This window comes from Diadema antillarum, unplaced genomic scaffold (assembly GCF_040938485.1).
Source record: "Diadema antillarum isolate AM-2024a unplaced genomic scaffold, OU_Dant_1.0 seq00000827_RagTag, whole genome shotgun sequence".
Taxonomy (NCBI): domain Eukaryota; kingdom Metazoa; phylum Echinodermata; class Echinoidea; order Diadematoida; family Diadematidae; genus Diadema; species Diadema antillarum.
Genome location: NW_027271704.1, coordinates 300,166 through 315,157, shown reverse-complemented (window position 1 = coordinate 315,157; position 14,992 = coordinate 300,166).

Here is a 14,992-nt window from a genome sequence, read left to right as displayed (position 1 = left end):
AGTCAAATTTCATCAAATAAAATCAATGAATCTGAAGCTGATTTCATTTTCCAGCCAAGGGCAGTGCGACAAATCGGAACTAACAAATTCATGAAATTCTTTGTCATTTTACACCAAAAGTGACGCGTACAAAACGACATTGCATTATTCTTTACATTTCAACTTTCACAGACCATCAAATTGACGGCTCATTATGTTTCTAAATCACAAATGGAACACATTTTACAGAATAGACGGTGTTACCCAGCTGGCAAAGTGTCGAATAACGCTTGGTAAATTTCATTACTTTGCATGATAATTTTGACTATACTTCTAATGAAGAGCAATGAATTTAACCGACTCATCAATATGAAGACCAGTGTTTGGAAAAAGCTATATTTATCATACCAAGGTAATTGATTTAAGGTAAAAAAGTTTAATCGAATGTAAGCCCATTCAGGAAAAAGAAAATTGCGTTCAACCTTAAATCAAAAGCCTCAGTGTGTTTAAGGTGGCTTTTGACAGAGTATAAAAGTCAAGCAATAGAATATTTAACTTTTCATTGAAAACGCTTGAAATCATATCGTCTTATGTCTTCATGAAACAGACATATAGACTACATTAGCTTTCATTCCAGCATAAGAAGGTAGAATCGTCACAATGACTCTTAAGAACAACAATTTGGAAGCTGGCATGGAAACTCTGCTGCTGAACTTCAGGGCAAAGAGCCTCAGATTGTAAAGAAAATCTTCAATGTGATATTGTTGCTTTGTGGATTCTAGGAATCAGATTATATTGAACCCCAAAGAATTCAGATGTACGCATTGAACCTCCATCAATCACCGGAGTATAATTAGCTCCCCATCTTTGACTTGCAGCTTTACAATAAGCGTGGTTTGCTGACATCTTAGAAGTCATAGAAAACTGAACAATACAGTTAACATAGTCACCACTTCCCAATTATTATACTATATATATATATATATATATATATATATATATGATATGATATGTGTATATATATATATATACATATATATATATAATGTATATAGCTCGGAAAATACATTTACGAACCTTTTCAGGCGAGGGAGAAAAATTAAATGTCGGAGTCATTAACTTTTTAAGGCATTCTGGATGAAATGAAAAGATGAAAGCAATGCAGAGATTGGATGTTCACGTTTTCTGTGGCTCCCTTCTCATCTTATTTAGCAGGTTTGATACTTTGTGTCAAGTGGTATTTCAACTTCCTTGATGTCTATTCATGTGCTTCCAACGTGGCTGCCTTTTAAGAAATAATCTGGAAAGCTTACGAAAATGTGATCTAGTGAACTGGCGTCAACTTATTTAGAATTTGCAATGAAATAGATAATAGATTATCATATGTTATATCTACAACAGATTACATCTACAAGACGTGGTTCAGTTTTGCCTTGACTTCTGGGAATATCATTACCTCTGTCTCTACTTCTTCCTATGGGATGGATTCCAATTTTGAATTGGAGTAGAGATGATACCTGAAAGATCCTAACCCTTTTAAAAGCTTTAAGGTGCTGTGTGTGTTGTTGTTTTTTCTCTATCTCTTCAGAACATGTTCTCTTTTTCTTACATGCTAGAGGCAAGACTAACAAATCTGGTATGCATTCGGAGTAGAAAAATTAGTAATGATACCTTATGTCTCATCGATCAAAGGCTTAAGTCTCCCAGTCTGAAAGTCACAAAAGACGGCAATCCTTCAGCTCGCCCCCCTCGGCAGTGATGCATTACTAACGTGTTGGCTTTCCTTGAGACAGCACTCGATGTGTACGGCAGAACGCGATCTGATTTTCGATTGCGAGAACAGAAGGTCACGTGTGCAGCCTAGAAAGAAATACTGTGTAGAAAATGAGAGTTATGCGAGCAGAGAACAGCACTGCGTGTGTGTTGGCATGCCATGTCGTGATTTTTGTTCACATGATGCGATGTTAAGTAATGTAAATTCCAAGGGGAGTTTTCCAAGCATGCAAAACCTCTCGAGGAAACATCGTTTGTCTGTGTTAAAACACGTTTTAACAACGAATCTTTTGCTCTTAATGTCCCCTTCCTGTCAATTTAGAAAACCGTTTTGAGATTCTTGAATCTATTTGCGCTGATAATGTAACGATAATTGATTTTGTTTGCTGAATGTTTTGAAGCGCTCATCATAAAAATAAATCACTGTTGATTTATTCATCGTTATCATTCATGTCATCAGTGTATTAGAAACAGCAGATATAACTGTAAATAATCATACTCCTATTCTAAAAGACTTTCCCGTTTGTTTCTTCTTTCTTTATTCCGCTGCAAATTCTGTGCCGAATCTGGATTACATCCTGAACATGTATGGAATCAAACACAGGTAAGTGCAGATAATATTCATGGTATTTATCTTTCCCAAATATAGATGTGGAGAGGGGAGAGAGAGAGGTTGCAAATTGAGTTTATCTTGGTTTGCATTTCTATCAAAACGTCTGATTTCCATAAAGCCCGATGGGTCAGTGGAGGCTAAAATCGCCTGACCGCCAAGAAAATATAGAGCGATCATCGATCCAAGGTCCTTGAACTGGACATGGCCGTGCTCGCATCGTGATCGATGGTAACGCCGAGGCTCTAGTGTAGTCTTGTTACCCGAATGCGTAGACCTTGATACAGAAAAAAGTAAAAAAGCTAGCACACGGCCATGAGTTGATATAGATCATACACAAATCATCGTTAACATGTGATTATATGCAGCCCTGAGAAAATAAATCACGTACGTCGATATTAAAGGACCGAATAGTCTTAAATCATGAGTTAGGTGCTAGCTGTCTTCATAAGATGTGAATATAGTTAAATCAGAGAGTGAAATAAAGACAACGTGCTTGTTTGTTTTGTGTGTGTGGTGTGTGTGTGTATGTGTGTGTATGTGTGTGTATGTGTGTATGTGTGTGTGTGAGTGTGTGTGTGTGTGTGTGTGTGTGTGTGTGTGTGTGTGTGTGAGTGTGTTTGTGTTTCATTCTCCATCTATACAAGTCAAGACAGCTGGTTAATCCATATTCAGCTGCACCATTATAGTGCATCTGGTCTTCCATTGGACTAGTTGTAAGTATTGTTTTAATCCGATTTCATTTATTCCTGTATTGTGTGTATTTGGGACGGACCACTTCACCGGGTTGTGCACCCTTTTCTTGTTGATGAGTGGATGGGGCGGGAACTTTAACGTGCGTAGGACGTAACTCTGCCACACATGGGACGTCCATTAAGGGATCGCCGTGTTATGTTTATATAAATCATAAATAACCTTCTACCACGTATTGTTATTGGATTGGGACATTGAGTAAGTTTTGTTGCAGGTGTGGTATTGAAGACAATAGGTAGACAGTGAAAGACTAGCGAGTTCTTTGCACAACCTACCAAGATTTAAACTTTAAATTTTCGTACGTCTTGAAATATATCATACATAAAGTCATACAGTTTTCATTTCAGTAGATCATTAACTTATTCAGAAAAACTCGGTTGATCACTACACGCAATGGTTTGATATTCTGACATGTGGCCAAAAACAAAAATTATAAGCACCCTCTAAGACCAACTATTATGCACAAAGGACTTCATTTATACAGCTTCTATAAAACAAAATCGAAACCAAAAGAATACGCAGTTTACACTAAAACAATGTTTCAACGAATCCTATACTTTAACGAGTGAATTTTCGTTTAGCTGACCTGTGTAATTCCCGGCCCCTGTGTTCTCTTTTTCTACCTCCATGGTTGTCCAATGATATGAGTCCAGGAAGACAGTCCCGCTGGGTACCTGTCCCCCTTCCCAGACAGGTGCGTGTCTAAGCGCTGGACGCGAGGCGTGACATAACTGTCTGAGGTTGTCTTTACCTTCCATCAGATTGCCAGATAAGAATGCCTGGAAGGGAAATTGTTCACTGTGGTGATATCATTTTCCCGCGCCTCTTTCCCTCCTCTCATCATCTCTACAGCCATGATAGATATCTCCATTCCCAGGCCGAAGTGTTGACAACTTCTCATCTCATTTCTGAGGCTTTACGCCTTGTAACGGCTTCTAACCGCACAGACTTTCTAGAGGAGAATTTTCGGGCCAACAAACAGATGAATTTGTATTTGAATGTTTACACCATCTGCTCGCCTTTCATACGAGACAAAATGAAGGATCACATCGAATTACTTCTCTGAATGCTATAAATGTTCTTGAGATCGCAATTTTTTCAGTAACAATCCACGAAATTCTGTTAAACCTACACTTAGACATGAAAATCTGCAACCTAATTATTCAGATAATAATCATGTGGAATTTTGTTCTTCTGTGTTTTCCTATGTTATTGCTATGTCATCAAGATTAAAGTTTCATTGGTCCTCATTAATATATCTAGGAAGTAAAAGCAACGAGGAACCATTAGTGTCTCATTTTTTCCAAATAAATATTTTGCTCGTTGCCTAAAATATTTGTTATTCTCAACAGAATTGATGCCAGGACAATCCGTTCGCATAAACTGTTGTTTATGCAAACGAGGACGTGTGGTCTCCCCCAGCCCTCTTTTAAGCAAAAACAAAAAACAAAAAACAAAAAAGAGTGTTGATTGCATCGCTTTTTCGTCAAAACAGTCGGAAATGTCAAATGCACGGTGCAATTTGTCATCCCTGATTTTAACTTTGCGTTAATATGGATTCTAACTTGTAATCTTACTCCGATGGTAGTGATGAAACACATTAGTGTTAGGGATAATGTTTGTCTACACATGTTGCTGCACGTTACCAATTACGTCAAAGTGAATGGAAGAAGGATTAGCAAAATGCTCGTAATGGCAGCTGGATTATATCCACAGGTTGAGTCGGTACAATAACAACACTCTCTACATGTACACAGTCGATGGTTTCCTTCACACAAGTCGAGGCTAGCAGCAGTAGAGCCTCGAGCATGAGTGTGGCACATGGCCAACCTGATGTGGATTGCAACTAGCGTCCCTTTAATCCTACGTCACAAGGCCTTTTCCAAAGTGCAATAGGCCGTTTTGTGAGGGAAGTAATATCGGTGGCCCCTCGTCTCCTTGTGAATACAAAGTTAACAAAGCCACCGAAGAATCTACATTTAATCCGGCACCCCTTTCCGCTGCTAAACAAATTCGTGTCAGCCAAGGTCGTGGGCTTCTCCACCATCCCCTTGTCTGATCGTAGATTAGATGGTATCAGTAACCATGACTTCGTTAGCATTTCAGGCACCCCGAGCTGTCGGGATTCACCAGCGATGCTCATCTTCATGAGTGCGGACAGAAGTCTTATCCAATGTGTCTTACAATGGAGCTTACAGGACTCTCACAACACGATGCATGAATTAGAAGAAGAGGGAAAATCCTCCTTGTAATGTGAATTCCTTGTAATCACTTAGTGACGTACATACATGGCAATGTCATTAGAACGAAGGCATCTATAACTTACGCAGACAGTATGGCAATCATTTCTGAAGACGTTATGGATAAACACAATTCCAGATTCTACGATCGAGTTTTCTTTGAACTTTGCCCTTTTGTTGTGTCTGTCTGTCTTTTTTATTTTATTCATTTCTTTATTAAATCATCCTTCACAACACTATCCATTCATTCATTCATTTGTTCATGCACGTATTCACTCACACATTTATTTGTTGTTTATTCATTAAATTAGATATTCACTAACCTATACTCTTATGATCAGCTGTCAAGAAAACTTGATGACGTCAACAAGTATCGATTTTACATTGTTTTGTTCTGTTTTTCTCCGATTCTCTCGATTTTAAGCTGTTGAGTGAAATATAATCTACCTGACTGTTTGAAGAGATCCTACCACAACAACAGTTAATCTCTATAGCACCGAACCCACCAGTTTATATTAACCTAAGCAACGAGGTAAATTTGAGAAAAAAGTAACTAAGTAAAAGAGAAACATAATTATTGTAAAAATCAGCTATTTTTCTTTTGTGGCTCCTGAAAACATTCTTTGCCACAGTTCTAAAATTGTGAATATCATAAAGTGAACATTTATTGATATTTTAAGGTCTTTTCATTGAGAATGAAAATGAGTTTCATTTATAGATTTAGATTAACCCTGTTTCTATTCAAACCTTATGCCAAAATATATTATGTCACTATCTTTGTGATCCCCTGAATGACATTTGAGAGTGTAAACAGGACGCCCTCATTCTTTAGAGAGTCAGACGGGATTACAGACCTGTCAAGATCCTTCATGATGTCAGTCTACACATCTTCTTCCTTCAACCATCCCGACTAATCTACACTTGGCTGCGTATGCATGTCTTACTATGTCTCTATCTTATTGGTTGTTATCTATGACAAATACGTTTGTTCCATTTCGATTTAAACATAAGTCTCAACAGATGTTATTAAGGAATTGCTACGTTACAGGTTAGAAATGTTAGCTCTCTGCTGCTAGTTATCATTATTTTCACGGAATTATGCAAATATATGTTTTAAAGCAGGTTTACTGCAGCTATTGAGACATTGTATTTCTAAACCTCTTAAAGGTCCAGTTTACCTTTGGGAACAGTGATTTCAAAATTTTTCAAGATATGACATTTAATGAATATGTGAATGTCTGTTGTGCCACAAAACATCCTATCATATAAAATTTTCACCATAAAGACTAAAATATAAGGAGATATCTGTATTTTTCTCAATAAACCGTAACTGTAGACGGTTTAGTCTGGAAACATTTTATCATAGCTATTGTTCATGTTTTGTATATTTAACAATAATTAACATCGATTTTACGGATTCAAATTTTTACAGTGGTTGTTTCCATCCCTAACTCATATTTTAGAATTATTTCGAAGCACTAATGCTGGGTTTTTGCTTCACCTGCAAATGGTGAATTATGCCTTTAAATTCGCCAGATGAGATGATGGGAGTTACCTAACTGACTTGTCTATCAGCCTGTGTAGCCATTAAACTATTTCAATCAAGATGAGGCATCAGTGTCTGCTAGGGAGAACCAGGTATTGAGGAATCTGTGACATACGAATCTAGTCTTTGACTTAGTATTTTTCACCTTCGTTGGATGGTTCAATACTACTGATCCATTATAGAGACCTTTAAGCTGCTGAAAAAAAAGAAAATGTGGATGGCGTGCCTCGTGCAAATAAGAATCGAGACACAAACATGGATCCATGTGGGAATGGCTATGATTACCTTGCGTATCAATTGTCATGACTGATCGTATGGTCGATCATACATTGGATGTCAGGAATTCTCTGAGCAAAATGACAGGTATATCATGTGATCCACTAGTCTCCTTTTCAGACCAAATGTAGGAATATTTCCCTTCATGACAGACTCTAATATTCTTTGACTGTAACATGGTGGCCAGCAAGTAGACCAATAGCTTCCAGGAAAATAAAACAAACAAAAAATCGAATGCCTCGTCCTTCCTGGCAATTGTTATTCATTCATGATTCCACCGTAGGGCACGATATACATGGTTGATACCGTTTGCTGACTATTGCTACTAGCCAGGGGCTAACCATGAGGGATCGGCATCATTGCCCGTTTTCTCGGGCAATTGTCATGACGATGAATAATGAATCTTAGGCGGAAATGACAGATCGTAAACCAGGAAAAACCAGGGAAAACTGGTGATTCCGTGTCACAGATTGCACCAAGTTAGAACAAAGGCTTTAAGGTCAGATTCATTTCAAAATGAAATAAAAAATCCGTGTATAAGAAGTAGACCCCACAGTGACAGCGATGATATTGATTTTAGCAAGTCTTGAGTCTATAAAAGTTTATATATCAAGACCTTAATTTACAGCGAAAGTGATCCAGGGACTGTATTAGGGTCTCTATATTGTAAGGGCCTGTTTTTTTATTAGCCTTAAGTGACTTATAGTTAGTTAGTAGAAAGATGAGGAATTGACTGTATTGTAGTTTTGTTTACTAACCAGATGATGACCTTCCATCAACGAATACATCATGATGGGCTTGTTTTGTTGTTTTTAATCATTGGCCAACCGAGTTTGCAACAGGAAACTATGATGATTCAAATACAGTTTGAAATGTTGACTTCTATCTATTTGAACAACTTCATGATTGACAGTCGAGTTTTGAATCATAATATTCCAAAAAAAATCACAAAAGTTTGAACAAGTATAACTTCGGATACTGTGGTATACTGGTAGTGGATAAGACCCTTGAATTTGAAAGGGAAGTCCCAAGTCCGAGTCCTACCAAGTGCTATGACAAGATACTTTACCCACAATATCCCTCTCGACCCAGCTCTAAAATTGTTAACTGACAAGGCTGGAATAATAATAATGGCAGGGCTCTCTGGAAGATTTGTGTTAGCATTAAAGAGGCCACCCTGGATAAATGAATAAGGCCATGTTATTATCATCATGAGTTGGAATTTTGTAAATAAACTTGTTGTGCAACATTGCGTAGACATACTTTTGCTGCTAACACATGTATTTTAACATTTGAGTTTGTGAGTTGTTTCATCAGAAGGCGACATGCAATCTTTCTATCATTTACTCCTGGCAAACTATATCAGTCTAACAGGCATTCTAAACCAGGATTATTGTTGTATAGATATGTTATTATCTGTGTGCGTGAATGTACGATAATACATCCACCAAGTATTGGTGATTTACCTTACGATTACTGCGTATTTATACGTTTAACTTCGGCACTGTGAATTAACAGACAAACAAGGTCTCACGGTATAATAGACAGAAAAACGTAGATATCCATCTAACATAGCTATCTATCTGACTTTCTGCTTGTATAGAAGGGCCCGTAAACCAGAATAGTCGAAATTGTCTTTGTTACCCGTAAGGATCATAGGGCGCCTCAGCAGTAATGGCTTCTTCTTAACTACATGAAGACACTATTCAACGATATGACGTCATTTAAACGTCATTCTCCACATTACTGGTTGTCCTTATTAATGGGCCGGAGCATATTATAGTTATATGTATAAATAGCTGTGTCACTTTTTATAGCAATCCTCAGAAACCACTCAAAATCGTCCTTTTTCCTCCCTACATTCATTCACTAAAACACACCCTCACAAACACTGTATTGGAAAACTCCCTATAAAAATAATCAATTACGTCACACACACACACTCACACACACACACACACACGCACACACACACACACACACACACACACAAACACACACACACACACATACATAAATACAAACCAAAGCACACGCATACACACAACACACACACAAACACACTCACACACACAAACGTCGTATATCGCCGGAAGATACGTCTCAAGACGTTAAACGATCTGAGCACACACTTTTCAGCCAATGTATCTAATATTGATCGCATCTAAAATCCCCTCCCTCTCTCTGATACGCTCCCTTTCTCGCTCCTGCTATCTCCCCCCCCCCCATTTCTCCCCCCCCCCCCTTCTCTCTTGATATCTCTTTCTAGCAAACGTCGTGGTATTTACAGTTGTTCCGCAGGAAATATTCAGTCTTTTGCATATTCTGGTACTTGCTGAGGTTCTGTCGACTCGTTCCGTGATTTCGGAATGACAGTCTGCGGAGCGAGATAAATCAATGTACATTTACAGTCAATATAAGTCAATGTGGATTCTCTTAGATTTACGGGTACATCTGATTTGTATTCCAAAAGATCGCATTGATCATTAGTGAGAGGTTGGTTTTAAAATCTTAGATTTCACTGGATTAGTTTTCTTTCTTCATCGATATTTACATATCGATTTAACTGATAACACTTTTTGTTAAAATAATTATACAAGTGGTAGAATATTCATTGCACACCAATAGTCTTTTCTTTAGCTTTTCTATGTGTCAATGACATAATCATTAGGTGTCAATAGATGAAAACATTTCACCAAATGCTCTGTCGACGCTTTATTCTCGTCAGTTTTGCCCTGCCAAGAAAATAATCGTAAACGAAGAAGATAAAGAGAGGTTTAGATATGCATTACTGAGTTGTACTTGTATTAATATTTGATTACGGATACCATTCACACATTCTGGAGCATGTTAAAAGCAACCGCATATGCAACAGTGATATTTGAAACATCAAAACACCAAATCCTGATTGAATTATTGATTCTAGTTGTGATTCGAGTAACTTTCTTTTGTTATCTATACTTAACTTTAAGCTGTATGTTTTCAATAAGACTTCCACCTCTTTCTTGAACTAGGAACATGGCAGTAATACCTATCATGGAGATACACGAAAGGAAGGCCAGACCGAGACATACAGGATGTCGTTTGTTGTTCAAGTATGATGTAAATTGTAGTGATTGTTGTCATTGATGCTTCAAGAAAGTGAATTTCGATGGAAAACTCGATTTAATCACAGTTTTGAAGTAGCGATAGTATCAACATGAAGAGGATGCTCCGATTGAATCGCATCATTAGTCACGAAATGTGCGTGATCACGAGGAGAAAGACGAGATTTAAGGAGAGAGATAAGCGTGATAAGAGTGAAGACGGCTCTGCAGGGACGCAAGTCATGAATATCGACGGGGTTGGATTTCCGATTTGAAGACACCATCCATAGCAGTGGGAGGGGCTCCAGTGACTACAACTGACCGGATCTAGCAAAACACCGCTTAGAAATCTTAGGTTTCATACGTGTGAGGCAAACTTCCCTGGGAATCCGGAGAAATCTAGGGCCAATTTTGCTTGCAGCTTTCCTCTTTCTCAATCTTTCTATCTGTCTGTCTGACTATATCTCTCTCTATTTCTATCTATCTATCTATCTATCTATCTATCTATCTATCTATCTATTTATTTATCTATCTATCTATCTATCTATCTATATATCTATCTATCTATCGATCTATCTCTCTATCTATCTATCTATCTACCTATCTATCCACCTATCTATCCACCTACATGTATCTATCTATCTTTCTAATCTACCTGTCAATCTATCTATCCATCTATCTATCTATCTATCTATCTATCTATCTATCTATCTATCTATCTATCTATCTATCTATCTACCTATCTATCCACCTATCTATCCACCTATCTATCTATCTTTCTAATCTACCTGTCAATCTATCTATCTATCTATCTATCTATCTGTCAATCTATCTATTTATCTATCTAGCTGTCTTCAATCTGTCCGTCTATCTATGATACATTGTATCTATATCTGTTCATCAGTTTTCCTTAGCTTTCCTTCATTGCTTCTTATCGTTGTCTGCACAATTGTGCTGATTATTGAACTTCCTCCTTGTTGCGTCGTGGTGACTTTCACAAGTACAAATTTTGTATGTGTGTGCTTACGTGTGTGAGTTTGTATGTGTGTGTGTGTGTGCCGTGTGTGTGTGCCGTGTGTGTGATTTGCAAAGAATTATTTCATTGTATGTTAAAAAGAGACTAAAAGAATGTGATTCAGCAGTACCAGTGAGAATACAGCTGCTTAGTTTTGTTCGTACTAGTTTCATTGTGAAATTGAGCCTGATATTAGATGATAGTTATTCAAATAAAGAATATCATTAAAAAGATGTGTGTGTGTCTGTCTGTCTGTGTGTCTGTGTGTGTGTGTGAATGTACACACCGAATGTGCATTCATCAGTGTAAACACATTTCATTGAAGTATATAATGATCACTACTACTTGAAGCAGAGGTATGATAAGCCTGATCTTTTACGAAAAATAAAAGGGAGCTCAGAAAAAAAAAAACCCATGCCTTGTAATCAAGACAAAAACCAATAAATGTCCCTATGAAAAACTTAATACCTGCCTTTACTTCACCCTGATTTCAACTCACGCTGATATCATTCATAACTCAATAAGTTAACCCCATGCTCACTTGGTTTCTGGACAGGTTTATTGTCAGGCCTACATTCAGCTGAAGAAATGACCAGATTACAAACCAAAACAAATGTTTTTAATCGAAAAACTCACGTGTCTTATTAAAAGCAGGCTTCACATTGCCACATGTACGTCACGTTGTAGTTTGAGAGGGACGTGCATTTAATAGAGGGAGCTTCTTCGAAACCCTTACACAGTTCATGCGTTTGAAAAAATACCTTTGAGCGATTAGAGTTGTACAAACAACCAGCCTGCTCAAAAATACAGTCGCAGTGGTTAAATTCGTCATCCACTGATCGTAAGATGTGCCGCCTTCTGACTCATGATGGCGCTATTCGTTTTGGTGACAGTGGAATCTCTGTGAATTCGATTTATTTGATGATTGGTTGTATAATGGATTACCGATCGTTGCTAATGGTAATCACAGTAACATAATCATCTAATTCATACTGCTGCTACAAACATCAGTTTTTATGACTTTTTAATCACACAAGATCAAGAGTTTCCTAGAAAATTCGTAAAGTACACGGAAATGAAACCATTTGATTCAAATTTCTCAACAGTGAAGCTGAGATATTTAACGCTCAACATGATAAAGTGTGTATCCCCGCCATTTTATCAACGCAAAATCAAGACTGCAAATTGATTTTCTTTCCAGGCAGTCAATATAACGATATGTTTAGCTCCTGACTGGATATTGCCGGTTTTAACATTGTGCAAATATGTTTTTTATGAAATTACACCAAAAGATTATTTGTGTCTGTTGAAAGTACAATTACTCGAAAGTTTATTCCGATTGGTTACACTTAGTTATTCCGAAGTTTTGGTTTAATTTCGAATATATGGAAAAGGGGGGGGGGGGGGTCATTATTCCAAATGTTCATTGGTCTGAAAATGAACGTGATAAGATAAGTTTTGTTAGTCCGTACATTATTCAGTTTTCGGAATATCGAACTTTGGGAATAACGAGCATCACCCATCCCGATTACTCCATTTTAAACTCAGCTACAAGAGTCAGTCTGGATGTTGGTTAATCAAGAGATAAAAAGATTTGATAGACTAAGAATAGAATAAAAAAACAGCTTAATTTTTACTTTCTTCATTTAAAGTCGCTCTGGAGTTCTCAATAATCCACTAATGAAAAGACCAGGGCCCCATTTTATCAAAAGATATAATCGATTATGAATTTCCTTACCACATAGGGTGCCTTAGACTTATGATAGAAATCAATTCAATATCACAACCCTTCATAAAACAGGGCCCAGATAGCGTGGGGTCAGAACAGTGGCCCGATTGAATCGATCACCATTCGCTGTCCACCAGGGTACATACGAAAATCACGACTAGCGCAGTCCTGCTATGATAAAACTGCCCATCATCAAAATTCAATAATTAGTATGTGTGTAACAAAGCGTGCACGTAACGTTCGACTCCAGTCGCCATTCTTTTGCGGTGTGTGTACTAACACAGAGATCAGTGATAGCTGCACACAATTCATCACCAGCATTCCCGAATATATCCGAGACAGGCCAGACTTCCCATTGCGTGATATCCCACACTACGAGGTCTTTAGCTTATTGTGGTTCTCATGTCCTCTGTTTTGGATTTTTTTTTCCGCCATAGAAAACAAAATCATTTTCCAGTGATCGCTGCTATAATTAATACGCCTAATCTTCCTTCAACCGAGAAAAGAGGGTTTACCCTCTGCGAGTCTCTGAAGAACATTATTGCGTAACAATTTTTTTTTCATCATCATTATTGTGTCATTCATTTTCATGAGCATGTTTGTGTAAGGATTTTTGTATTTCATAAGTTACTTCTTCTACTGCGCCTTGAGCACGTTAGCTATGTGGAATTGGCGCATTATAAGTACCCTGTATTATTATTATTATTAATGAGTTTGAGACAGCCATGTTGGACAAAGTTTACCTTAAAATGGAGACCTTATTTGTCAGATTCCCAACCTAACGATGCTATTTGGATGAAGGGTTACAAAAAAAGTGTTTAAATTTCATTGTTCCGAAGGATCGTTAGTCCGAACATGCATCATTCCCAAGGTTCGATTGTCTAAAGTAAATTGAGGTTCGATAATCCAAAAATGAAATACTTTTTATTATTGACAATCCAAAAACGAATACATTAACTTGAATACAAAATGCTTTACGTCTTTTTAAATTCAAAGTATATCGCCACTTTCATTTCGTGTAGTTCATCTTAGGGAATGATGAAACGTAACTTAGTGCATATTTTGGACAATAAATACCATGTACCATCTTGTTGGCTCCATGGTAGGTATACTGTTTGAAATACTTGTGACGTAAGAGTGTGACGAAAGGTCTTCATGAAAATGCACTCAAAGTGAAGTAAAGCGCATGTTACTGACAGCAGAGAGATCATTATGTGAAGGTAGCGCTCTCAAGTATATAAACATATGTCTGGATCAATGACTTCCTAAAGTTGTCTGATGATAGCGCCATCTGCCGCCCATAACGGCAAGAAGCCGGCAGATACTTAATGGAAATACCCGCACACGAATGAAATGACATCGAACAGATATGTGCCCGCGAACATTGTCACAATTTAATTTCTGTCTTTCGGGGATAGTAATGGAGTTCAAGGCCATTTTCAATCGGCCTAATGTACATTTTCCGTGCCGTAAGCTTTGGACCGTGTTCTGCAGAAATGAATTACAAATTTCATGCTTACCCTGAACGTTGTGATAAATAAAACATATTATATTTTAAACTGAAGTACGTGCACACTACATTATGTGAAAACCGTATGCAGCACAAACATACCCACCGTAGCGGACCGCGTGTATGTTACACTACCTACAGTGTATTGACATATTAAACAGATTATGTTCATTTTATTTACCCTCATGTATGGGTGTGTGAGCCTGTTTTTTTACTCGTGTATTTATGATGATTACGTGTCTAATGGAGCTCTACTGTTCCATCGTCAAATTTGTAGGAAATGACATCATTTATATGTGATCGTACGTACTCATGATATCACATTCCCAATCAGTTTGAGATAAATAATGCACCAACTAAACTGAAGCACATAAGCACGTTTACTCAGATATACGCACGTGCATATACAGTTCTCACTGTACTGTTGATTTTGGGTTAAAGACAACGAAAAGAAGCTGATTATGTCATTTGTCTG